The 27,278-nt window shown below is 35.3% G+C and overlaps 1 long non-coding RNA gene across 1 annotated transcript; it reads left to right on the plus strand.

The window, feature by feature from the left end:
• The first annotated feature begins 6,678 nt into the window (after nt 1-6,678).
• LOC113039987 (uncharacterized) lies at nt 6,679-17,784 on the plus strand. The gene is made up of 3 exons (XR_003275122.1): nt 6,679-6,788; nt 17,303-17,337; nt 17,763-17,784. It is a non-coding gene; the product is annotated as an uncharacterized LOC113039987 (long non-coding RNA).
• The last annotated feature ends 9,494 nt before the right edge of the window (nt 17,785-27,278 follow it).

The raw sequence follows: 27,278 nt of genomic DNA on the forward strand, positions 1-27,278 counted from the left end.
CACCCCCCCCCCCCAAGAGAGCCTTCTGTTACTTCCTGAATAAGAAAGCTTGTAAATATCTGTTATCTTCAAGCATTCATAAGTTTCAGCACGATACTCACTTAAAAATATATATAAATAATTGGATAATGTACTGACAGAAAATTACCAGGACTTTTTCTGTTAAATTTACAGACATTTCCTTCAGCTTTGAAATTAAACATTCTGTAGATTTATATTATCTTCTGTAACATAAATGGACAATCTGTTATCCACAAATTTCAATAAAATTAATGCATAGGCCTATCTTGATTAGCAAATAAATACAGAATAATTTCTATACAAAATTAACATATTTTGAACATTATTTTTACCTCATGTAAATAGTCTTAAAGTGCATTCAGTGGCTTTTGTTTGCCCTAAACCGGTGAAGGCAAAACATATTATGACGTCAATTAATTTAACAATGAGTAAAGAACCATTGAAAATGCTTGTATTGTGGAACACTTTTTGGTTTTAAACAGCAATGGGCAGAAAAATTTAATTTGAGCAAGAACTTCAACACTATTGGTGTTGCAACAAATAGTGGTCACAAAGATAAACTTCACTATGAAACAGTCAAGATTCAAAACATTTTCAGATACATGGGAAACAATGACTACAAAGACAAGGTTGTCACTGATAACAATTAATAGTCAATACTCAAGTGAAATGTTCTGGCGTTGACATAACTATCTTATAGAAGAACACAAAGTTTTAAAAGGACAGTTCACCCAAAAAATTTAATTTAATTGTTGAATTCTGTCATCAGTTAGTACTCTCTTTGCAATACACAAAAAGTATTCTGAGAGATGCTGTCCAAAGAGCCGGACAGGAAGATAAGAAGAGAGTACACTGTAAAAAATTGTGCCATTAAACAACAATAATTTACTGGCAGTAGGGACACCGATCACGGCCACTCTAGTCATCTTTTGTGTTTACACCAGACTCAACTAGGCACTCTTCAAAAGTGTCCCAGAAGCGGTTTTCCGTGTAGCTTCGCTAAAGATAGGCACCTAATCTATTACTGACACACGCCGCGTCCAAACCGCATAGCAAATACAAAATAGAAGTTAAAAAAATCATGTATATTTCAAAATAAACACCCTGTGCATACTCCCAATAGAATTTCACATTAGCTACTATATTCTTTGCTCCTCAATGTTGAAAACCTCACATTCTTATATGACACCAAAGATCATTTTTACAAGGACAATTGAAAAAAGGACTTGGTGTGGAATTTGATTCCAGGAGATGTAGGAGTAGAATAAACATAATTAAACCAGAAAAAACATTCAAATTTAGCCAACTATGTTAGAACACACAAAAATCAAGAAAAACTATGTTGGACAGACAAATCACGTGGTCTCGCGAATCCTACCACTGCGCTAGATGAAATCAACTGAAATAAAAGACATGAAATTTCTCAAGATCCGATTAAACAACTCCTAAAACATCTTCAGCAGCTTCACATTACTACCCATACTGACTTTATTTTGGTCAGATGTCTACAGAAGATCTTATGAGAGTTACACAGGTTTACAAGGTTTTTTATGTTTTTTTTTTTTTCTCACTACTGTGATGGAGATCAGTGTTTACTTTAGTTGGGCTCTTGAACCATGACTTTTTAACATTATTATTATTATTATTATTATTATTATTATTATTATTATTTTGTGTGTGGCCTGCTGTGTTTTTGAAACTTGTTTGTTGTAGCAAAAAACTAAATCTGGTATTGTTGTTTATAGACAGATAAGAACAATCATCCTCTTGTTTCTGATTCACTGATTTTATCCAGTGTCTCTTCTCTTACTGAATATTGATACTAGAGCAAAAGAACAAGCCCTGCTGAGCAATCAGTTATGGAAGACCATTAAAAAAGACATCAAACAAAATAATAATAATAATAATAATAATAATATATATATATATGTGTGTGTGTGTGTGTGTGTGTGTGTGTGTGTGTGTGTGTGTGTATGAACCTGGTCTCACAGAATTCCGTGAAATGTCCACGGTCTCTTAACTCAAAATCCGTGAAGCCATCACGGAATTGCCCCAAATTCCGTGACGCGGCCACGGATATTTCTCCAACGCAAGTCAATGACACTGACCTCCCGTGGTCCACACACGGATACCCGTTTCAATGACGGAGGACAGAACTCGCTGAACGGATGTGCTTTCTCATTTGGAAACGCAACATTTGAAGTATTTGTTTCTTTTCCAACATCAAATGTCATGACGTTAACCAGACAGCTATTGTAGTTATTGCATTGTCCTGTCATCATAAAAATTTATGTTTGTTTCAGTTAGATAACCAAAGGACCACGGAACTCAACAACCTGACCTCACTCACTTGCTTAGGAACTTATAAGCTTTTCGTCGACTCTGTTGCAATGGCATGTAATTAACTTGACATTTTTTCTCGTCCTGTCATCATAAAATCCAGTTTGATGGCGTTTTACACACATTTTGGCTATAGTCAGAACTAAAATCTGTGATAGGAGCACGGAGTGAGTCTGTGCTGAGATCACGGATAACTCTAACGCAAGTCAATGACACTCATCTTCCGTGGTCCACACACGGAAACCCAGTCTCACGGTAGTTCGTGATTTTGTCACGTAATTTAATCTATTTATTCGTGGCAGGCACACGTTTATTTCGTTATTTTCGTGATTGCAGCACGTTTTTTTAAACTAATGCATTTCAACTGGAGGCATCTTTCGTGCATCAGCACGATATTTTCTGATTAATTATTATTATTATAAAACAGAACAACAGAAGAGACTCACTGAAACTTGAAAAAAAAAACGGAGCTTAACTTACTGTAACAAAACATACTGTATTGCTGGTTACAAAAACACATATTAAAACTTTTTTAGCTGTAAAATGCGCAATGGTTCTTTTTTTTTTTTTTTTTTTTTACTTTTTTATTGATTTTTATTTTTTTTCATAGGCCTAGATTTTATTTTGTTTATTACAGAATTCAATATCAAGTCCTTGACACATAACTGTAACACATTTTCACATTAAGAAACAATTTAGTTTAAATAAAAAGAACAACAACAAAAATAAATAAATAAATAAATAATTTGTTAGCGATAGGCCTACATATTTTTTTTTTTTTTTTTTTTTTTTTACTTTAGACTCTAAAGTTAAAAGTTTTTATTAAGGTTATTGTAAAGGCTTCTTAAAAGTGCTGTCGCTGATGAGCCTCTGATCGCTGTCAGATTCTGTGATATGTCCGCTAATGGGCTTAGAATGAGCCCCGCTCGGCCCGTGTTCTGGCTTACTGTAATATTTCACCGGTAATAAGACCGAAATAATATAATTAAAATAAAGAAATGAATGAATACATGATAACATCTAAATAAATGTTGATAGATTTAGCGTTATAGTTTTAAAAAATATTAATAAACAGCAAATCAACACAGCTTCGAAATAAAAACCGAGAAAGACCTAAATAATAATAATACATAATTAATAAACAACGCCGCCCCTCCCACCACGCGGATCACGCGCTGTGCGTCAACCCCAAAGCGTCAAAAACTGAAGCGTGGTCAAACGCCTCTAGCGTCACTAACATGAGATGTTTATCGTTATGAAATCACGTTCAAGAAGTCTCATTCAGCACACATCGCGATACTTTCCATCAGTTTACAAGAGCCGCAGGTTGGGTGAGTTATACAGTCTATGGTGAGTAGTAGTAAATGTGCTCTTTTAATGCCTGTCATAAAATGTATTCTGTCTTCTTTATTAATTAGATGAGCGCCTTATGTTTACTCTCTGTATTACATCGGTCATCCGAGGCTGTCTTTGAGTTTCATTGTGTTTAACTAAATGAACACAGCTGCTAACTGGTTAAACTCTATCTGTCACGTGACGTGACGTGCCACAGACCTGGGATCCGTTTTATATTCATTTCAGGTTCAAAGATGTAAGTTGTATTTGTAGTAAAATCATGGTAACCATGACACCTACAATAGTAGGTAAAACCCAGTAAACAAGACATTTACCAAGGTTTTTTTTTTTTTTTTTTTTTTTTTTTTTTTTTTTTTTTTTACCACAGTAACTGTAGTTTTACTGTGGTATAGTAATAGCACAATAATCACCAAAATAACTATGGTTGTACCACAGTAATGGTAATATTTTAATGTGCTTTTATATGACATATTTCACAGTAATCACATTTACTGTACCATGCTTGTAATACCTTTTTAATGTAAATCAAAAAATAATAATATTAATAATTTTCCCATCTTTAAGTTCAATTCATATTGGTATATTTCTTAAATATTTTGCTCACAGATCACTATTAACATTCTGTATATAATTCTGTTTTATTTTCTTGTACCGATTTTTCCCGGAAAAACACGAGCGTCTAGAGGCTTGACGTGTGGGCGGAGCTAAAGAATCACGAGCGCCAGTAGGCTTTTGAGTTGAGAGCATGTGGAAGCTGTGACACAGATCCAGAGGCTGAAATTTAACAAGAGCAGCATCAGCAAAGGCGGTATGCACTGAAACTGTATATATTTGCTTAGCGGTTTTGGAAAATGACTAAGTTCCACTTTATGTCGTCTTTTTTTTTTTTTTTTAGCTGTAACTTACATGTGGAAAGTGCAGTTTGATGACAACATCACATGTTGTTTACTTGATGTGCTTATGCCCTGATAGCTAAGTTAACAACACAGAGATATTTGAAGCAGTTTTACTCACCGCCTGCGGTTCCAACACACGATCGTGACCCTTTTTCGTTGGGACTGCATTATCCTTAAGAAATAAACAATGTGCAATCCGAAATGCAGGGAACAAACAAAAACACTTGCACAACTCCATTGATGCTCTGTAAAAATAAACTCCATCCACTGGTCCCTTAATGCTGTTTCCCCTTTAAAATGATTCCTAAATACAGTCGCACATCAAAGTCTTAATAATTCACTAATTCAATTTAACACTTGTATGATATTGTACAAGCCCCTGGACAATCTCATCTTACACTATCACAATATTGGAAAATCAGTTGCCCCACACAGTCAGAAAGTTTATATTGTTCATTTGCTTCTCATTAAATTACTTCAAATAAGCCCCATCAGTTCATGTTCCCACTATACGTGATCTCCATGAGTAGATATTGCTATTAATGACTTGCTTTTAATAATGGATGCATTTAACATTTAATTATACAGCATCTTTGAAGATTATGCTTTCATGGTCTAAAAGAAACACAGTAATGTTGCATTTAATTACATAATATTTCTATCCTTTCTGCCTTACAGGATTGTTTGCATGCACACACACACACAGAAATGGTTCCTGGATCAGTGACTCAAGACTTTGCAGTGGTTTGATTTCTGCAGAAGATGTAACTTTGTTTTAATTAAGCTTATAATGAATACATTGTGACCTTCCAGCAACCCATATACTGTACTGTTTACAACCAGTGATGACCACAATAGTTAAAAATAGCATTTATCATATTGATGAAGCATTGCGTTCTCTTTTTCAAGCTTCATACAGTAAACTTTACTTCTGGTGCTTTTATCATAAAAAAAAGCATCAGTTCTCATCAGGAGTTTTAGTAAAGGACATATTCATGCACAGCAATTCCCTAGTTTCAGTTAGAAAGTGAAAGATGTTATTGTATATTTCTGCATTTTTATGTAACATTTTATGTCATGTTTTTGTTTTCCTTAACACTTCATCTTTCTTCCATTGTTCGGACAATCAGTGTTTATTTGATGCTCTGCTGATTGAGTTTTATAGATGATATTGCACACTTGACATGCATGTCTTCATGATATTATTTCGTGAGTTTGAAACATTTACATTGTGTTGTATCACTTTTTGGTCAATATAATTTTTTTTTTTAAGAAAATGTATATTTTTACGGTGTTCTCTGAAAGATATATGCCATATTTATAATGTTTTGTTTTTTAATAAAAGAATTTGCACACTGAAAATTGTTAACGTTTACAACATAACTGCCTTTTTATTCTTCATAGTTTTATTCTTCAAAAACGAGTTTGGTGACAGTGCAGTAATATGTGCACTTTGTCTTTAAATGAGTTTGACATATCAGTAAATACTGGAAAATTCTTACAAAATTATGTATGTTCATTATGCTTTATTTCAGTTTTTATTCCTAGATATCAAGTAGCAAATCACAGAAACAAATGTGAATAATTTAATAACTTCATAATTTCACTCTTTACTTTTTATTAGTAAAAGCTCTTGTCTTTGGTCAGGAAAAAAAATATCTTTTTAAATTGAATAAAATGAATCTATTGGTTAGATAAGATACAACTGTGACTGTGCAGTTCACATCACATGTGTAGTTGTACACACACATGTGCACATCGATATTGCCAAATTTTTGTCAAGCTGAATAACAATAATTTCTGTTTTATTTAGCATTATTGTTTAATAGCATTATTGTTGGAAGAAGCTGTAGACGTTAATAAAACACTATCTAATAGGTGGCAAATGTAATTTATTGTTAACCAATCTATCCCTTTAGCCGAAAAACGGAAGACAGCGCTAATGAATGACAATAAATGGTTAAGGAAGTGTGATGACGCTGCTCAGCTTTGATGTCATTGGCTGTGAATGTCCCTTGTCATCGCAGGCATAGACATCATATAAGTAGACGCCCTATTGGCTGCTGGGCGACGAGATTTGCGGCCGCCATCTTGAAAGTGCCAGAGCACTGTGCAGCATTTTCCTGTTCTAATCGGCGTACCATCGCAAGTACGGCTCGGGATTACTTTTCACAAGTAAGATTTAACATTACTATTATTACTACTGTTGTTATTTGTGTTTGCGCACGTGATTTCAGGAAGTAATGTATATTAAACCTCTGATGGTCTTCGTTTCCTGTCCATACTCGTGTTTTTTGACAATAACATTTAATTTTGTAACAAGATAATATATATATATATATATATTACAAATGTAATTTTACTCTGTTTGTTAATGTTTTTACTCAACATTTGTGCAGTTTCTGGAGGATTTATGATAACTTCTAAATTTCTATAAATAAATATTTATTTAAATAGGCTTTTTACAAAAAAAACTGCATTTTATGTAAAATTCACTTTATAAAAGACACAGATTTCTAACCTTCATTCATGGGGATAACATGGATAATTTTAAATGATTTAATGTAACATTTATACCCATTTTTTGGAAAATGAAGTAAAAAAAAAATAAATAAAAAAAAATCACTTTTAACCACTAGATGTCTATAGAGCTCCACCATATGCTATTTGCTATTTGACTACCTGAAAGATATCTTTTCACAAGTTGGATTCATTTGGATTCATATCTAAATATTATAAAATCACAATTATAACAAAAATAAAATATTTTTAGTCAAATTTTTATTTTATTTTTTACTGAAAAAATCCCAGTTTTTCAATGTTACATTACAATGCATTGCAGGCAGTAAGCATGGTAAACCGCATGACTTCTGTAGACGGGGTTGGAGCAGGTTTGTGTGTGTGTGTGTGTGTGTGTGCCTGCTAAATTGTATTGTCTCATCCTGTCATCTCACTCTCTCTCTCCCTCTTTGGTGGTTCTGCATTTTGCATGATTATTTTTAAATAATTATAAGAGAGCAGTTGTTTTATAACCTCACAAGTGTGTGTGTGTGTGTGTGTGTGTGTGTGAGAGAGATGGAGAGAGAGGGAGGGAGGGAGAAGTGTTTGTGTGTGAGATGGGGGGAGAGAGAGAGAGGAGAAGTGTGTGTGTGTGTGAGAGAGAGAGACAGAGAGAGAGAGAGAGAGAGAACCAGAGAGTGTATATGTCACAAATTATAATAAATTGTTTCTTCAAATTATTAAAATATCTTATTTTACTGCAACTATCTGTTTCTGCTTCTTTATCATATTTATAGTGTGTGATTTATAAATATCCTACCTCACATATTTAGATTTTGGGCGTCTGGTCACTTATATATTATATCAGAATATAATATGTCACTGTATGCCTACTATGAATATTACAATATTCTGAATCATGTGTCCTGTATCATAGCTGCATGAATGACCTTTGCAGCAAAAAAAACCCGTGTCAAAATCAGTTAGGTATTCCGTGAGCTATGATTAATTTATTGCGCTAACAGCTCATTGCACCTAGCAAACAAGTTACACTGAGTGGAGCTGGTGACCGGTCCAAGATGGCGGCTCCACGGCTAGAGTATGCAATATGTAAAATGCCTTTATGCCACCTTTCCATTTATTTCTGAAAACTGTGCCCAACATTATTTTATCAGCATAGAATATGTAATAATCCTGCTGATTTTCGCTTTGATACGTTTATTGGACTCTGATTTACAGCCATTTGAAATGTACAGTTTTTGGGCTCTTCCGGGGGGTGCTACTGGGCCCCTGGGGGTAGAAGGGTAGTAAAACCTACATATATGTATTCTCCTCATCATGAACAACAAACTGAGCTGAGTCACATTTATATCTGACAGTTTTCACAGTCCTCTGTTTTCTAATTCTTACATCATTGCTATTATACCTTTTGACAGGACATTGTGAGGCCATCTGATGAAACATGGAAAAATTAGAAAGAAATGTTTTAATAATAGAATAATAGATTATTTATTTGATTTTTGAAGTAAACATCAATAAATATAAAGGATGAACCTGCAACAACATGCCATTATCTATTCCCCACTGTTAAGCATTAATCAAGGACAATGTATACACATTGTGATCCTATTACACGAGGACAAATTCATTCATATATATATATATATATATATATATATATATATATATATATATATATGTGTGTGTGTGTGTATGTATAACTAATTAGCAAAAATCAGTGTAAAAATGTCCTCTCACCCCTGTCTCTTGCTCCTCATGTGCTGGACATCAGTAATGTGCGTGCTCTTGGTTTTAATGCAGTACAAGATCCACGTTGATCATTCCTGCTACATTCTCAGTTATCCCTCAAGTGTTTGTAACTATAAAGCCCATGGCACCATCTTGTAATGCAGAATAATTAAACTTGTAACTCCCTTTATTTCACAAAACAATTGGCATTTGTTACTAAATATAAACAATTATAACTTTCTGGTGTATTGATGTCCCAGATGTCATTAATCTGATCAAATATTTTTATGTCTTAAGTAAAAAATAATCCCAATAATGATTATGTAGTTTTTCCAAGTCTAAAATAAACACATATGAGCCTACCTAGTAAAATGATGTATTTACCAAGAATCTTCAGAACACAATATTCATTACATTTTTTACATTACATTTAGCTGACGCTTTTATCCAAAGCGACTTACAATTGCTATATATGTCAGAGGTCGCACGCCTCTGGAGCAACTAGGAGTTAAGTGTCTTGCTCAGGGACACATAGGTGTCTCACAGTGGATTCAAACCCGGGTCTCTCAAACCAATGGCATGTGTCTTATCCACTGCACCAACACCACCCACAATTATTCATCATATACATTTTATTGAAGCATAGACTATAAAGATGATAAAGTAGCATCAAGACAAATACGATTCAAGGAAAATAATTATTTATCATCAAAAATACATTAATCTCATATACAAATCAGTTCACACAGATGAGTGATGAAATGTCCTTAAAAGTAACACAGTCCCATTCAGTCAACTGTGATACAGATCATGTGACACATATAAGACATGTGATACTGTTCCAGAAAATAATGATTCCCATCGTCACATTTAAACTGGTTTCATCTCCCCATCGTGTTCTTCTTCTCTCGTGTCTGGAAACAGTTTGTGGTTGATATCCAGCACTGATGTGGTGTAGCTTCTCTCAGCCAGAGGATTTCTCAGTCCTAAGATCCCAGACCTGGTCAAAGTGAAACAAGCAATCCAGATGAAGTTGTTTAATGGACAGAGAGCTCAGCTTATGTTCTGTGTGATTTTACCCTTGCAGTACTGTACACTTACCATTCTTCAAGCTGCTTTGAGACCTTTTGAGAAGCTTTTTCTCTGAAGACAATTTACCACATCCTCTTCTTTCAGTCCTTTCAAGAGCATCACTTGGTCAAAACCCCTCATTTGGCTGATGAGATCATCTGTACAAATTAAAATACTGCAATAAAAATGTCATTCTGCAAGAATTAAGAAAAGGTTACAGAGGCAAAGGTCTTGCTCATGAGACTGCATTAGCATGTGTAGTTCTCAGAGACTCTAGAATTCATCTATTGTTGCAGTAAATGTGTTTTCTTCCTCTAGAATCTTTCTCCAAAGTTCCTGACTTCTCTCACAAATGTGTTTTAGTCTGTGCAGTGTAAGGCCTGGCTTCAAACCAATCAACTATCAATTCACAATTTATAACATAACATTTACAAAACAATGAAATAATGTCAGTTGGTGTTTATATCAACTAAACCACTTTCATGACACTTGTGTTCTTTTAAGAATAACATGTGGTGTTTTTTAAAAACTTTAGATTAAAAATGTTCCAGTCACACTTTGCTAACATGCTATAATTATAATAGCTGTATCAAATAAAATAAAATAAATATAAAAACATTGGAAAGAATAATCACGGCTGACATGACCAGTCCCGTGAGAGATCATCATAAAGTGCTGTAACACACAACACACACATACCAGAGGACTTCTGTTTGCTTGAGCACAAGATGACCATCTTCATTCCTCATCCTGAGCAAATCATTTCCTTGGTCTTCCTTCTCTTCTGTGAAACAAGATAATCTTACTCTGTGTGCAATGAGCAATATTGCTCATGAAACATATAATTAAGTTAATTTAAAGTAAGATTCAGACCAGAGCATTTGATGAGTAAACAAATGTACCTGGGAAGAGCTGATCGTGGCAAGATTCGCTGAGACTCAGTAATAGCTCTTTTAGTTTTTAGGAAGGTTTGTCAGGGTTGGCTCCCCAAAAACTTCTGAAAAAGAAGAACAGCATTATCTGCAAACAATCCTGTAAGACAAAAAGAAAGGAAATATTATTTCATTACATGCAACTTATACATTACTATATACTTTAACTTATACATTACTTATACAATATTTTTTAGACCATGAAAGCATCCTTTGCAAAGATGCTCTATAATTAAATGTTAAATGCATCCATTATTAAAAGCAAGTCATTAATAGCAAGCTATATTCATATGAGTTGGTTTAAAAATGAATTCATGTTAACAGGACTGTTTTCAGTAGTGTAATTGATCTGGTTCTTACAAATTAATCAAAGATTTAATATATATCACGTGACATGTTAAACTAGCATTTCTACTCCTAGAGATCACATATAGTGGGAACATGAACTGATGGGGCTTATTTGAAGTAATTTAATGAGAAGCAAATTAACAATATACACTTTCTGACTGTGTGGGGCAACTGATTTTCCAATATTGTGATAGTGTAAGATGAGATTGTCCAGGGGCTTGTACAATATCATACAATTGTTAAATTGAATTAGTGAATTATTAAGACTTTGATGTGCGACTTTATTTAGGGATCATTTTAAAGAATTTTCCCCTTTCCAGATACCCACACTTGAGTTCTTATTCACTTGAGAGTGTGTGTACGTGACAGTGCATGCACAAAACTGTCCCCGGTCTTAATAATGCCAAAGCACAGCGTCCTTAACTCACACTAAACCTCTCCAATACTGCTCCGGAGCGCTATACAACGCTTAGTGTATCCCATCATGCATCATGTTTTGGAGTTAATGTGAGACTTTTTGCAGAGATCTCACAGGAGGTCACGCAAACCTTTCCAATGTTTGTAAAATATTAATTATGATAATTAGAAATTGAGAATAATTTAGTAGTAAAACAAAGTGTTGCACGTTTTCTTGGTGGACAGAAAAGTATATTTATTTTGTACATCATTTGGAACTTCTTTTTACTTAAACGTGAAGTATGTAATTTTTGGCCACCAGGGGTCACTCAATCAAAATAATAACATAAGACGTACTTTGATGACCTCGGGAAAGAGCGTAAGACTCATGGGAGTTGTTGTTCATTGGAACACGCGCCCTATCATTCCTCACTCATTCTAACTTAGTATTTTGACAATCACGTCTTTTCGAACGGAGAGATATAGACGGTTTCAACGGCAACAACATAAACAAACGTTACTGCGCATGAGCGCTTTTGTGGACATAACTTAACTTCCGGTAGACTTCCAAATAGAATCAATAACAACAGCAAAGTCCCTCTAGAGTAGATATTTTTTGATAACAAACAAAATGTTTGCTGCGTGGATCAGGCGGACTTAATGAAAATGCTAATTCATTATTTGCCAGAAATAGAGGTTTCCCCAGTAACAGCTGTAAACGAAGCAGAGCTGGTACGCTCACACGCTGCTATCAGGCATATAACATGCAAGTCTTCCTTCAGAAATACAGCGATATAAAAACACCTGTGCCTCGCTTTGATATTTAAAGATAAATGTAAGGAATTATTATTATTATTAAATGTGCGGTACGCAACGTTACTCAATGAAGTCTTTTTGAAAAAAGAACAGTTTTAAAATTGTGGCGAGTCTCAAAAAAATAAATAAATGTATGTGAAACACATCCTGGAGCACATCCACCTGTGGCCAACTTCAGTTTACTCATCACCTTGCCTTTAACTGCGTTTGTAGAAGGCACCGCAGCCAGACCGATATACACGACCGTGCGCCCGATGAAACAGTCTATATGAATTATGAGACCCCTATCAAGTCAATATTCCATCTAGCTAGTAGTAATACATGTTAAAAAACACGGCCGCCTTTCGTTAATAATTATAATTACGTTATACTATGATATCGAACAAGTTAGAGAACTGCATTTGAAGCTACTTTATTCAGCTAGATATAGAACAAATGTAGATTTACATGAGAGCTAGTCCGTTTGCGTTTTACACAAGACATCATCGTTTCACAAAATATACGGATATATAAAGTTAGCTGAATAGATGCATACCTGTTTATCAGAATGCAAGCGAGTTCGGCATCTCTCTGTAGTTTCAGCTTGTCATGAAGCTCTCTCTATCTTGGAAATGCAACTCCAATATTTACCCGTGTCTTGTTGCTTCTCTTGTCCCAAAACCATCTCGTGTCATTTATTTCACCCGTGCGTTTGCGCTTCACAGAACGTGCAGGCAAAGCATAATCATGATCCATAACTAAGTTATTGATTGAGGTTAAAATACGAATATAAACAATATAAATATAATAGTCTCGATAAAGGCTACTACTTTTTCTTCTGCGTCTCGTCTTTGTTTCTGTTCACCTTTGTATTTGGCGATTCCGCAGGAAGTTAGATAAACTTGAGGGGTCAAAGTTTATATGACGTCATAGACGGGCGACAAAACGGAAATAAAGAAACGTGCCGTGTCTTCGAATTAAACTATAATTTTCTCCGGATTTGAAAGTTCGTGGAAACTGTCGGGATGATGTAAGTACACAACTAAAAAATATATATAACATAACATAGATATAGTGATTTCTGCTATTTTTAAAGCAGAAAAATTACATATTGTGGCTTTAATTAGAAGCACCACAAAATAATTTTCATCTTTAATAGGGACTATTGAAAAGACATTTAGAAGTTTCTTTTAAAATGCAAAGTTGAAATGAACTTTGTCATGTTAATATCGACACACACTTGTGATCTTCATGCTCACTTGGGCCAATAAAGGAAATGTGCAAAGATGGCAAGTGTGGGTATTTGGACCGTACAACAGTTTAAGAAACAACAAATGCTGTGCAAATGATAACAACAGGAATGTTTGATAAAAGGGACAAACTATCAAACTACCTGCCTCTGCAGCTTTCTGTCTTCTCCATTTCTGAAGGAATACCTCTCCACAAACACCACTGGGGTGACTGCTTACTTTACGTCTTTTCAGCTAAAAAATTAATACAAGGGAAAAGAAAATAAAACAGAATTATTTACAGAATGTTAATAGTGATCTGTGAGCACAGTAAATGTGATTACTGTGAAATGTCATATAAAAGCACATTAAAACATTACCATTACAGTGGTTCAACTATACCCAGCCGGCATTTCAACGTTGATTCAACGTTGAATAACCTTTCGATTTTGCAAATTGGATCAACGTTGAAATCACGACGCTGTTTCACCGTCTTACCTGCATTACGGGTGAATTAGGGTCGTGCTGCAGACCTGGGATGAAAGCTGAATGAGGTGTTGATTTTGAAAAGTTAATCAGCGTTGATAACACGACGTTGTTTCCCCATCGTACCTTGCACCGTGTATAAATACACCTAGATCCTAGTTGGCATTTAGATCAACATGGTACAAGCAAGGCTAAAAATCTAATGACTGGCAGCAATGGCTTTACAAACAACTTCAATAAACTACCACATGGTCAAAATTGTCAAACAGCAGTTTAATTTTGGAAACATACTGTATAAAACAGATGAAAATAACCCCACACTTTATTATGCAGAGTATGCATGGAGGTCATGCTCAAAACAGGTAGTAGAACAATCCAAATACAATAATATTTAAAGGTTTTTGTGAAATAATTTGGCACATAAATGCATATTTTTTTTGCAGCACTTACAAGACAAACCCTTGTACCTTTATGACTGAAACCAGTGGATCTTTTATTTTGGTGGAAACCTACAGTTTCTGTCAAAAACATGTTTGAGTAATGTGTCTCATTACAAGAGTTGTGTACATTTGTGCAGTGAAAATGTGTTGAACAGTTCGAGAAGGGAACCTTCCACCAGTTGATTTCTAATGGGAACCCCCCCGGACTGTGTCTTCTTTACCGTGGGGAATGCAGAATGAGATTTCTACCGCAGGGCACTCTAAAATGTTAGAACCAGCAGCCTCGTGCATACAGTGTGGTTGTGCTTCGGGTGATCCTTGAAAGTGTCCCAGCGCTAGGTCCTTTCTGACGCCGTCCCCTCCACTCTCTCCCACTTGTGCACTTTCTGTACCGTCCTGTATAAACATTTACATTTAATCATTTAACAGACGATTTTATCCAAAGTGACTTACAAATGAGAAGAACAGAAGCAGTCAGGTGTACAAGCGAACAACAACAGTATACAAGTGCCATGACAAGTCTCAGTTAGTCTAGTACAGAATGCAAAGCCAGGTTTTTTTTTATTTTTTATATATATAAAAGACAAGAAAAGAAGGAAAAGTGCTAGCATTAGTAGGTTAAGTTCTGGTGAAAAAGATGAGTCTTAAGATGTTTCTTGAAAATGAGTAAAGACTCAGCAGTTCGGATTGAGATTGGGAGGTCATTTCACCAGCTGGGCACAGTCCAGGAAAAGGTCCTTGAGAGTGATTATGAACCTCTTTGGGATGGCACCACAAGGAGTCGTTCACTTGCAGAGGGCAAACTTCTGGAGGGAACATAAGATTTAACCAATGAGTTAAGGTATGTTCACAATGTTTGACAATAACTTTGATATTGTGAAATATATTTAACTGAAAACTGAATGCAAAATAAATCACACAATATTTTCACTTTACAGTTCAGTAACAGTGAGGTTGGAAACAAAGTGGACAACACTATTCATTAAACACTTATTTAATGTATTCAGATGAAAATGTACAATATTAACAAATTATTCACAAGCAGTGTTTTCAGAGCCCCCAGTTACACTGTTTTAATCATAACACTAGCAATACAGTGTATTTAGTAAAACAAGTCAAATCAAATTCGGTACATTTTTATTAAACTAAGCACAATCAAAACCTATCACAAAAGGTCAAAGCATCTCTAGCAGAAGTGACAGTGCAATGTAGCAGATGAACAATTTCTTACCAATGTTTCAAGAACAAGCTGGATCCTCGATGACTCTACAAGGGGAAAGAAGAAATGGTTTACTGAAAAGTTCTTAAAAAGCAGGATTTCATATTATACCATTTCTTTAAACCACTGGTTCTCAAACTTTTTATACCAAGTACCACTTCAGAAAATATTTGTTATTAAATATTAAGTTGCACCATAATGACCAACATTACATTTCAGCAGCGTAGTAGGCCAAACTATTCAGCTAACGTTACAGGTCTACAGTTAAAAAATGAGGCAGTTTTATTCTAATAAGAATATTAATTGTTGTCAGACACTTTACCATGGTAAATACAGTTTGAACATTAACACTACAACTGTGCTTACATACACAGGTAAATGAAAAAAAAAAGTTTAAATTAAAATGTAATTTTAAATGTAATTATGTAACAAAAGTTGCAAAACTGTACTGTACTTTAACTATAACATACTTAAATGTGCAAAAAAAAAAAACTTACTCAAAGATTAAGTTAAAATATATTAACATTAATTAGTTTAATTTAGTGATTCACCTGCATAACAACTAGAGGGGGCCTGACACTTTGAGAACCATGGCTTTAAACAATCCTTTTTTTTTTTCCCATTAATTCATTAAAATTATATATACTGACTGCTCGGTCGGTCCCGAATTATTTCATATTTGCCTGTACATTTTTTATTTATTTTGAGCGAATTTGAGTCGTGACATGTCAATGGAGAACACAAACTGTGAACACAAGAAGGGTCAGGTGTTCTGCGAGGTCCTGAAAACATCCTGGCAAAATGAGGTAAGAAAATCGCTAACGTTATCTTTATTATCTTTTGAAAATAGTAAAGTATTACCAGAGTTTACAAATGGGTAGCTTAAAGGACATGTAACCTGCAGATAAATAAATACCCGTGTGTCTATTATTGTATTGCTTTATCACAAATGATCAAGTTAGATGCTCACCCAATGTGTTGCTGGTCTTTTAGAGATTTTCCCATATTTTCCTGATATGAATCCCATGCATTAAACTAATTAATGTTAATATATTTTAACTTCATCTTTGAGTAAGTTTTTTTTTTTTTTTTGCACATTTAAGTATGTTATAGTTAAAGTACAGTACAGTTTTGCAACTTTTGTTACATAATTACATTTAAAATTACATTTTAATTTAAACTTTTTTTTTTCATTTACCTGTGTATGTAAGCACAGTTGTAGTGTTAATGTTCAAACTGTATTTACCATGGTAAAGTGTCTGACAACAATTAATATTCTTATTAGAATAAAACTGCCTCATTTTTTAACTGTAGACCTGTAACGTTAGCTGAATAGTTTGGCCTGCTACGCTGCTGAAATGTAATGTTGGTCATTATGGTGGAACTTAATATTTAATAACAAATATTTTCTGAAGTGGTACTTGGTATAAAAAGTTTGAGAACCAGTGGTTTAAAGAAATGGTATAATATGAAATCCTGCTTTTTAAGAACTTTTCAGTAAACCATTTCTTCTTTCCCCTTGTAGAGTCATCGAGGATCCAGCTTGTTCTTGAAACATTGGTAAGAAATTGTTCATCTGCTACATTGCACTGTCACTTCTGCTAGAGATGCTTTGACCTTTTGTGATAGGTTTTGATTGTGCTTAGTTTAATAAAAATGTACTGAATTTGATTTGACTTGTTTTACTAAATACACTGTATTGCTAGTGTTATGATTAAAACAGTGTAACTGGGGGCTCTGAAAACACTGCTTGTGAATAATTTGTTAATATTGTACATTTTCATCTGAATACATTAAATAAGTGTTTAATGAATAGTGTTGTCCACTTTGTTTCCAACCTCACTGTTACTGAACTGTAAAGTGAAAATATTGTGTGATTTATTTTGCATTCAGTTTTCAGTTAAATATATTTCACAATATCAAAGTTATTGTCAAACATTGTGAACATACCTAAACTCATTGGTTAAATCTTATGTGCCCTCCAGAAGTTTGTGCTCTGCAAGTGAAAGACGCCTTGTGGTGCCATCCCAAAGAGGTTCATAATCACTCTCAAGGACCTTTTCCAGAGATGGGACCAAGTCACACATGTGCAAGTCTCAAGTAAGTCTCAAGTCTTAACCTTCAAGTCTCAAGTAAGTCCCAAGTATTTTTTTCTTGGGCAAGTCAAGTCAAGTCAAGTCACAAGCTATGTCAAGTCAAGTCCAAGTCAAGTCACCTTAATATTGTTATTTTAGCTGCAGAATCTGATCTTAATAAAGTTAAAAGACAAGATATAAGTAACTGTCAGTAAATTAAAATAATTTGGATTTGCATTGTAAATACTCATGTTCAGTAAAATACATCATGGAATCAAACAAAATTGTAACTTCCTAAAATTATTTATTTTTCACTTCTGCCAACAGTGTTTGAAATGTTTTACATTTTCAACATTGAGTCCATAAAACAAATAACAGCTAAACATCCAACAGACTCCTCTCTGAACACCTCTCTCTCTCTCTCTCTCTCTCTCAAACACAGTTTACATACAACATTAAACTTTGTTACATTTCTCCTCTCTCTCTCTCTCTCACACACACACACACACACACTCTCTCTCTCTCTCTCTCTCTCTCACACACACACACACACACACATACTCTCTCTCTCTCTCTCTCTCTCTCTCTCTCTCTCTCTCTCTCAGTGGAGAATATAAATATGACGTATTTTCAGTTGTTTCATACTTTTTTGTTATGTACAGTACAGACCAAAAGTTTGGACACACCTTCTCATTCAAAGAGTATTCTTTATTTTCATGACTAGGAAAATTGTAGATTCACACTGAAGGCATCAAGGGCTATTTGAGCAAGAAGGAGAGTGATGGGGTTTATATATATATATGCAATGTGCACTTCTCATGATTGGGTAATAGCGGCAGCTACATTTGTTTTTCTGATTAATTGTTTTGCTCTATGAGAAAGACAAGGTAACAAAATATTCGGGGCTTATGCCCCCTTAGCCCAGCCCTAGCGCCGCCCCTGGAATGCGTTTTTTTGACGGCCTGCTAGCAGATCATTAGGGGCCGTTCACATCACGTCTTTTGCGCGCGCAAGTTCGCTATTTCCAATGTAGGCGCACGGTATGCGCGCTCATAATGGAAGGCACCGCATCGAGTTAAAAACATCTAAACTTTTCAGAATGCCGCAAGCGCACCGCGGGTCATGTGACAATAACTAACCAATCAGCTTCATCCTTTCCCGTATCAACGTTGAAAGCTCAGCTAAGATGAAGGAACAGCTGTTCATAGCTGTATATGGATTGCCATTTTGAAATGAATTTAGTAGCAGAGCTACTGCGAGCGATTTTTAGTGCTGCAAATCCATTTATCCTTTGCTGAAATTTCCGCGTCTCCATTGAGAGAGAGCGTGTCATGGATGCTTAGCAAGGACAGACGCCCCAGGAGCACTTCTGCCCGAGCGCTTTGGAAAGAAGGAGAAAGCGGCGCGACTAGCGTTTTCCACGCGTTTTTAGGCGCGAACTATTGAAGACAAAAGCGATGACCCTCGGTACCTCTCAGGCTGACATGTCGATGTGATGTGATATCTGATTTAAGTGGGCGTGGTGTGTGTAAGGTAGAGAGGGCATGACTGATGATAGTGTCCTGATCCAGTCTCGACGCTATTCTCAGCCTGCGCTCCAGCTGAGTAATCAACTTTATTTAAAAAAATAATTTATATATTTTATATTCAAACTGAAAACATGATGTGATTAACACTCAAGTCATTCAAGTCATCGTGTCTCAAGTCAAGTCAAGTCCCGAGTCTTTAACTTCCAAGTCCGAGTCAAGTCTCAAGTCCTAAAAATAGCGACTCGAGTCGATTCGAGTTCAAGTCACCAAGTCACAAGTCCCCATGTCTGACCTTTTCCTGGACTGTGTCCAGCTGGTGGAATGACCTCCTAATCTCAATCCGAACTGCTGAGTCTTTACTCATTTTCAAGAAACATCTTAAGACTCATCTTTTTCACCAGAACTTAACCTACTAATGCTAGCACTTTTCCTTCTTTTCTTGTCTTTTATATATATAAAAAATAAAAAAAAACCTGGCTTTGCGTTCTGTACTAGACTAACTGAGACTTGTCATGGCACTTGTATACTGTTGTTGTTCGCTTGTACACCTGACTGCTTCTGTTCTTCTCATTTGTAAGTCGCTTTGGATAAAATCGTCTGTTAAATGATTAAATGTAAATGTTTATACAGGACGGTACAGAAAGTGCACAAGTGGGAGAGAGTGGAGGGGACGGCGTCAGAAAGGACCTAGCGCTGGGACACTTTCAAGGATCACCCGAAGCACAACCACACTGTATGCACGAGGCTGCTGGTTCTAACATTTTAGAGTGCCCTGCGGTAGAAATCTCATTCTGCATTCCCCACGGTAAAGAAGACACAGTCCGGGAGGTTCCCATTAGAAATCAACTGGTGGAAGGTTCTTCTCGAACTGTTCAACACATTTTCACTGCACAAATGTACACAACTCTTGTAATGAGACACATTACTAAAACATATTTTTGACAGAAACTGTAGGTTTCCACCAAAATAAAAGATCCACTGGTTTCAGTCATAAAGGTACAAGGGTTTGTCTTGTAAGTGCTGCAAAAAAAATATGCATTTATGTGCCAAATTATTTCACAAAAACCTTTAAATATTATTGTATTTGGATTGTTCTACTACCTGTTTTGAGCATGACCTCCATGCATACTCTGCATAATAAAGTGTGGGGTTATTTTCATCTGTTTTATACAGTATGTTTCCAAAATTAAACTGCTGTTTGACAATTTTGAGCATGTGGTAGTTTATTGAAGTTGTTTGTAAAGCCATTGCTGCCAGTCATTAGATTTTTAGCCTTGCATGTACCATGTTGATCTAAATGCCAACTAGGATCTAGGTGTATTTATACACGGTGCAAGGTACGATGGGGAAACAACGTCGTGTTATCAACGCTGATTAACTTTTCAAAATCAACACCTCATTCAGCTTTCATCCCAGGTCTGCAGCACGACCCTAATTCACCCATAATGCAGGTAAGACGGTGAAACAGCGTCGTGATTTCAACGTTGATCCAATTTGCAAAATCGAAAGGTTATTCAACGTTGATTCAACGTCGGGATTTCAACGGTGAATCAGCGTCGTGATTTCAACCATACATCAACGTCACGATTTCAACGGTGAATCAACGTCGTGATTTCAACGTTGATCCAATTTGCAAAATCGAAAGGTTATTCAACGTTGTTTCAACCATGGTACCTGACGTTGTTTCAACGTTGAATCAACGTTGAAATGCCGGCTGGGAATAAAATAAAACTACCAATGGGAGTTGTTTCAGTGTGATAAAGCAGCGAAATGTATAGTTTTATTGTTGTTAATGATGATAATATTTAACATATACCTTTAGATTTTAGAATAGGTATCATGACTAAAATATTTTTAAATGCTATTAAAATAATAATTAATTTAAATAATTTAATATAAATAATTTAAAAGCTTGTTAACCTTTTTCTACCATTTAGCAGTAAACATTTTTAACGTTGTTTCATTAAAACAACTGACCTTATTTCAACCATATTTCAATGTTGAAAGTTGGGTGCTGGAAGTTTTTCAACAGTTCATCTTTAAACGTTGAATCAACGTTGTTTCAACGTTGAAACCACAACTGACCTTATTTCAACCATATTTCAACATTGAAAGATGGTCATGTGCTGGATGTTTTTCAACCATTCAGCTTTAAACGTTGAATCAACGTTGTTTCAACGTTGAAACCACAACTGACCTTATTTCAACCATATTTCAACGTTGACGGTCGGTCATGTGCCGGCTGGGTAGTTATTTTGGTGATTATTGTGCTATTACTATACCACAGTAAAACTACAGTTACTGTGGTAAGAAAAAACTAAAAAAAACCTTGGTAAATGTCTTGTTTACTGGGTTTTACCTACTATTGTAGGTGTCATGGTTACCATGATTTTACTACAAATACAACTTACAGTATATCTTTGAACCTGAATTGAATATAAAACGGATCCCAGGTCTGTGGCACGTCACGTCACGTGACAGATAGAGTTTAACCAGTTAGCAGCTGTGTTCATTTAGTTAAACACAATGAAACTCAAAGACAGCCTCGGATGACCGATGTAATACAGAGAGTAAACATAAGGCGCTCATCTGATTAATAAGGAAGAACCGGGGAAATATTACAGTAAGACAGAACACGGGCCGAGCGGGGCTCATTCTAAGCCCATTAGCGGACATTCATATCACAGAATCTGACAGCGATCAGAGGCTCATCAGCGACAGCATTTTTAAGAAGCCTTTACAATAACCTTAATAAAAACTTTTAACTTTAGTCTAAAGAAAAAAAAAATCTGTAGGCCTATCTCTAATAAATTATTTATTCATTTATGTATGTATTTATTTATTTATTTATTTATTGTTTTTCTTTTTATTTAAACTAAATTGTTTCTTAATGTGAAAATGTGTTACAGTTATTTGTCAAGGACTTGATATTGAATTCTGTAATAAAAAAAATAAAATCTAGGCCTATGAAAAAAAATAAAAATCAATGAAAAAGTAAAAAAAAGAACCATTGCGCATTTTACAGCTAAAAAAGTTTTAATATGTGTTTTTGTCACCAGCAATACAGTATGTTGCTCAGTTTTGTTACAGTAAGTTAAGCTCCGGTGTTTTTTTTTTTTTTTTTTTTTTCAAGTTTCAGTGAGTTTCTACTGTTGTCCTGTGGAAAATAAAATAATAATAATAATAATTAATCCGAAAATATCGTGCTGATGCACGAAAGATACCTCCAGTTGAAATGCATTAGTTTAAAAAACGTGCTGCAGTCACGAAAATAACGAAATAAGCGTGTGCCTGCCACGAATAAATAGATTAAATTACGTGACAAAATCACGAACTGCCGTGAGACTGGGTTTCCGTGTGTGGACCACGGAAGATAAGTGTCATTGACTTGCGTTAGAGTTATCCGTGATCTCAGCACAGACTCCCCTGCTAACAACATTACGTAACTGTTACGTAACTGCAACGTAATCTGGTGACCAAAGTTTCGTCGTGGTGACGTACCGGAAAAGTGAAAGGTGCGTATACGTCGCCACAACATAACTTTGTGACGTTGCCAGTAAATAACTGCGATGTCATGGCAACGTCGCGGATCGGTGATCGTGTGGTGATCGTGTGCTGGTAATAAATTGGTCATTTTTTTTTATAATTATTCTATGGGCGGACATGCAGTACTTGAACCTAATTTATGTCCTCATATGCCCAAAATAATTTAAAGGCTGTTTCAGCAGCTGTGAATGATGAATCAACTCGAAATTAATTCAGTTAATTTATTAACAAGCAAATATGAACAGTAATACACCCAGATTATTAATAAAAACAGGAAATACAGCGAAATATGAATGAAAGCATTCAGCCCATACAGAAGCACATAGATTGAGATATATTAATAATAAATACATTTCCATATATTTAAATATCTATACCCTTCTGTAAGCATCCAGGGTCAAAACATCATGCACAAACATGCAAGTCTTAGTAAGCACTCAGCACATTGCATTTAAATATTATCATTAACAATGCACACATTCATCAACTAATCACAAGCTCCCATAATAATAAAAGTGAAAGTGACATTCAGCCAAGTATGGTGACCCATACTCAGAATTTGTACTCTGCATTTAACCCATCCGAAATGCACACACACAGAGCAGTGAACACACACACACACACACTGTGAGCACACACCCGGAGCAGTGGGCAGCCATTTATGCTGCGGCGCCCGGGGAGCAGTTGGGGGTTCGATGCCTTGCTCAAGGACAACTAAGTCGTGGTATTGAAGGTGGAGGGAGAACTGTACATGCACTCCACCTTCAATACCACAACTTAATATGTCAGCTAATCACACCCTTAACCAAACCACTACAAATAATTCATTAAAAATATTATGCAATAGCTTATGAACAGATGTATTATAGCAAATCAAGTTTAATGAATCTCACACCTATCATACAGCATTATGGCCAGTTCACACTGCCACAAAAATATATCTAAATATATACAGTATTGTTCAAAATAATAGCAGTACAATGTGACTAACCAGAATAATCAAGGTTTTTCGTATATTTTTTTATTGCTACGTGGCAAACAAGTTACCAGTAGGTTCAGTAGATTGTCAGAAAACAAACAAGACCCAGCATTCATGATATGCACGCTCTTAAGGCTGTGCAATTGGGCAATTAGTTGAAAGGGGTGTGTTCAAAAAAATAGCAGTGTGGCATTCAATCACTGAGGTCATCAATTTTGTGAAGAAACAGGTGTGAATCAGGTGGCCCCTATTTAAGGATGAAGCCAACACTTGTTGAACATGCATTTGAAAGCTGAGGAAAATGGGTCGTTCAAGACATTGTTCAGAAGAACAGCGTACTTTGATTAAAAAGTTGATTAGAGAGGGGAAAACCTATAAAGAGGTGCAAAAAATGATAGGCTGTTCAGCTAAAATGATCTCCAATGCCTTAAAATGGAGAGCAAAACCAGAGAGACGTGGAAGAAAACGGAAGACAACCATCAAAATGGATAGAAGAATAACCAGAATGGCAAAGGCTCAGCCAATGATCACCTCCAGGATGATCAAAGACAGTCTGGAGTTACCTGTAAGTACTGTGACAGTTAGAAGACGTCTGTGTGAAGCTAATCTATTTTCAAGAATCCCCCGCAAAGTCCCTCTGTTAAAAAAAAGGCATGTGCAGAAGAGGTTACAATTTGCCAAAGAACACATCAACTGGCCTAAAGAGAAATGGAGGAACATTTTGTGGACTGATGAGAGTAAAATTGTTCTTTTTGGGTCCAAGGGCCACAGGCAGTTTGTGAGACGACCCCCAAACTCTGAATTCAAGCCACAGTACACAGTGAAGACAGTGAAGCATGGAGGTGCAAGCATCATGATATGGGCATGTTTCTCTTACTATGGTGTTGGGCCTATTTATCGCATACCAGGGATCATGGATCAGTTTGCATATGTTAAAATACTTGAAGAGGTCATGTTGCCCTATGCTGAAGAGGACATGCCCTTGAAATGGTTGTTTCAACAAGACAATGACCCAAAACACACTAGTAAACGGGCAAAGTCTTGGTTCCAAACCAACAAAATTAATGTTATGGAGTGGCCAGCCCAATCTCCAGACCTTAATCCAATTGAGAACTTGTGGGGTGATATCAAAAATGCTGTTTCTGAAGCAAAACCAAGAAATGTGAATGAATTGTGGAATGTTGTTAAAGAATCATGGAGTGGAATAACAGCTGAGAGGTGCCACAAGTTGGTTGACTCCATGCCACACAGATGTCAAGCAGTTTTAAAAAACTGTGGTCATACAACTAAATATTAGTTTAGTGATTCACAGGATTGCTAAATCCCAGAAAAAAAAAAATGTTTGTACAAAATAGTTTTGAGTTTGTACAGTCAAAGGTAGACACTGCTATTTTTTTGAACACACCCCTTTCAACTAATTGCCCAATTGCACAGCCTTAAGAGCGTGCATATCATGAATGCTGGGTCTTGTTTGTTTTCTGAGAATCTACTGAACCTACTGGTAACTTGTTTGCCACGCAGCAATAAAAAAATATACTAAAAACCTTGATTATTCTGGTTAGTCACATTGTACTGCTATTATTTTGAACAATACTGTATATATATATATATATAATTTGGGGTCAGTAATTTTTTTTTCTTTTTTTTTTTTAAATAAAATCAATACTTTTTTCAGCAAGGATGTGTTAAATTGATAAAAAGTGATAGTAAAGAAAATATATTATTAGAATATATATTATTAGAATTGTTTTTTGTTGTGAATAAATGCAGTTCTTTTTAACCTTTTATTAAGAATATTAAAATTATTTCTAAATGATCATGTGATAGACTGGATGTTACATGTGACACTGAAGGCTGGAGTAATGATGCTGAAAATTCAGCTTTGCATCACAGGAATAATTTTTTTTTTAAGTATATTCAAATAGAAAACTATTATTTTAAGTTGTAATAATATTTCACAATGTTACTGTTTTTTTCTGTATTTTTGATCAAATAAATGCAGGCTTGATGAGCAGAAGAAACTTCTTTCAAAAACATTAACAATAGTAATGTTTCCAAACTTTTGGTCTGTACTGTATATATATATATATATATATATAGACTCATTGGTTGCTATAAGCCTAAAAAATAATCATGGTGAGGTCACCATCATCCTCTGACCTCAATCTTTATGAAAACCTGTGACACCCTTGAAAGTAAGATCTATGAGGATGGTAGTAAACCTAGAAACAGTAGACAATACTGGCTTCCTCAAATGAAATATCAATAAAGCTGTGGTCATGATCAGTTCTTTTTACATGTAATAACATCCACATTTTAATGATTGTGGAGAGTACACAATAAACAATCATTTGTTTTAGGGATTTATGTATAGAAGTAAACTCAATGGAATTGTTTGGCTGAGACATTTATGAGAAAATGTTGCTTTGCATACAGATGTATACTAAATAAATAAATGTAATATATTTCAGTAAAAAACAGTGATAGATGCCATATCATTTAGACATTTTATTTGGTCATAAAGTTTATATCAGTATAAAATTAAACAATGCTTTTTACATACCTGAGAATATTGAAGTCTGTTTTAACAAAACAAAAAACAAAAAATCAGTATGAATATGTTCTCTAACAAATGGACCAATGCAAAATATGTCTAATTAAAATGCACAAATACTTGCAGTACATAACTGTTAAGGCAGCTGTATATTGATTTATTTTCATCAAAAATGTTCTCATTTCCATGTTTCAAGATCTCGTCTGTTATAAAATAAGAATGGCATGCATGAGGATATATAGCCTTTTCATCTAATTCATTAACGTGAGTTAACGAGACTGGATGGCGGTGTGAGTATCGCGTGACTCCAGCTGAGAGGGGAGAGGTGAGATCGAACACGGCGGCGCACAGTGGTTGACAAACTCAACAGGACGAGTTTAACCGAAGTTGAGGTTAGTGTGCTGGCTAGCATAAATAAAAAAACTTGATATAACGTACTGGTCACAAGTAACGAGGAGTTAAAGGGTATACGGGAAAGCCTTGAATTTGCTCACAATCAAATCAAGAGCTCCAAACCTCAATAACAACACTCACCCAGCAAATGCAAAAAGTCACCGCAGAAAACAAACAGATGAAAGAAACAATTCAAGACATCCAAACACGCTCGATGCGCGATAACCTCATCTTTCTCAGGCATCCCAGAAATATCACCCAATAATCCAGAGCTACAGATTCAAAACGTCATGCACTCTCAACTCAAATTACCCGCTGACGTCGTTCAAAATATTACCTTCCACCGAGTTCATCTTCTCGGCAAACAACAGCAGGACATACTCGTCCCATCATGGCAAAGTTTGAACACTATCAACAAAAGGAAC

Source organism: Carassius auratus, chromosome 22 (genome assembly GCF_003368295.1).
Source record: "Carassius auratus strain Wakin chromosome 22, ASM336829v1, whole genome shotgun sequence".
Taxonomy (NCBI): domain Eukaryota; kingdom Metazoa; phylum Chordata; class Actinopteri; order Cypriniformes; family Cyprinidae; genus Carassius; species Carassius auratus.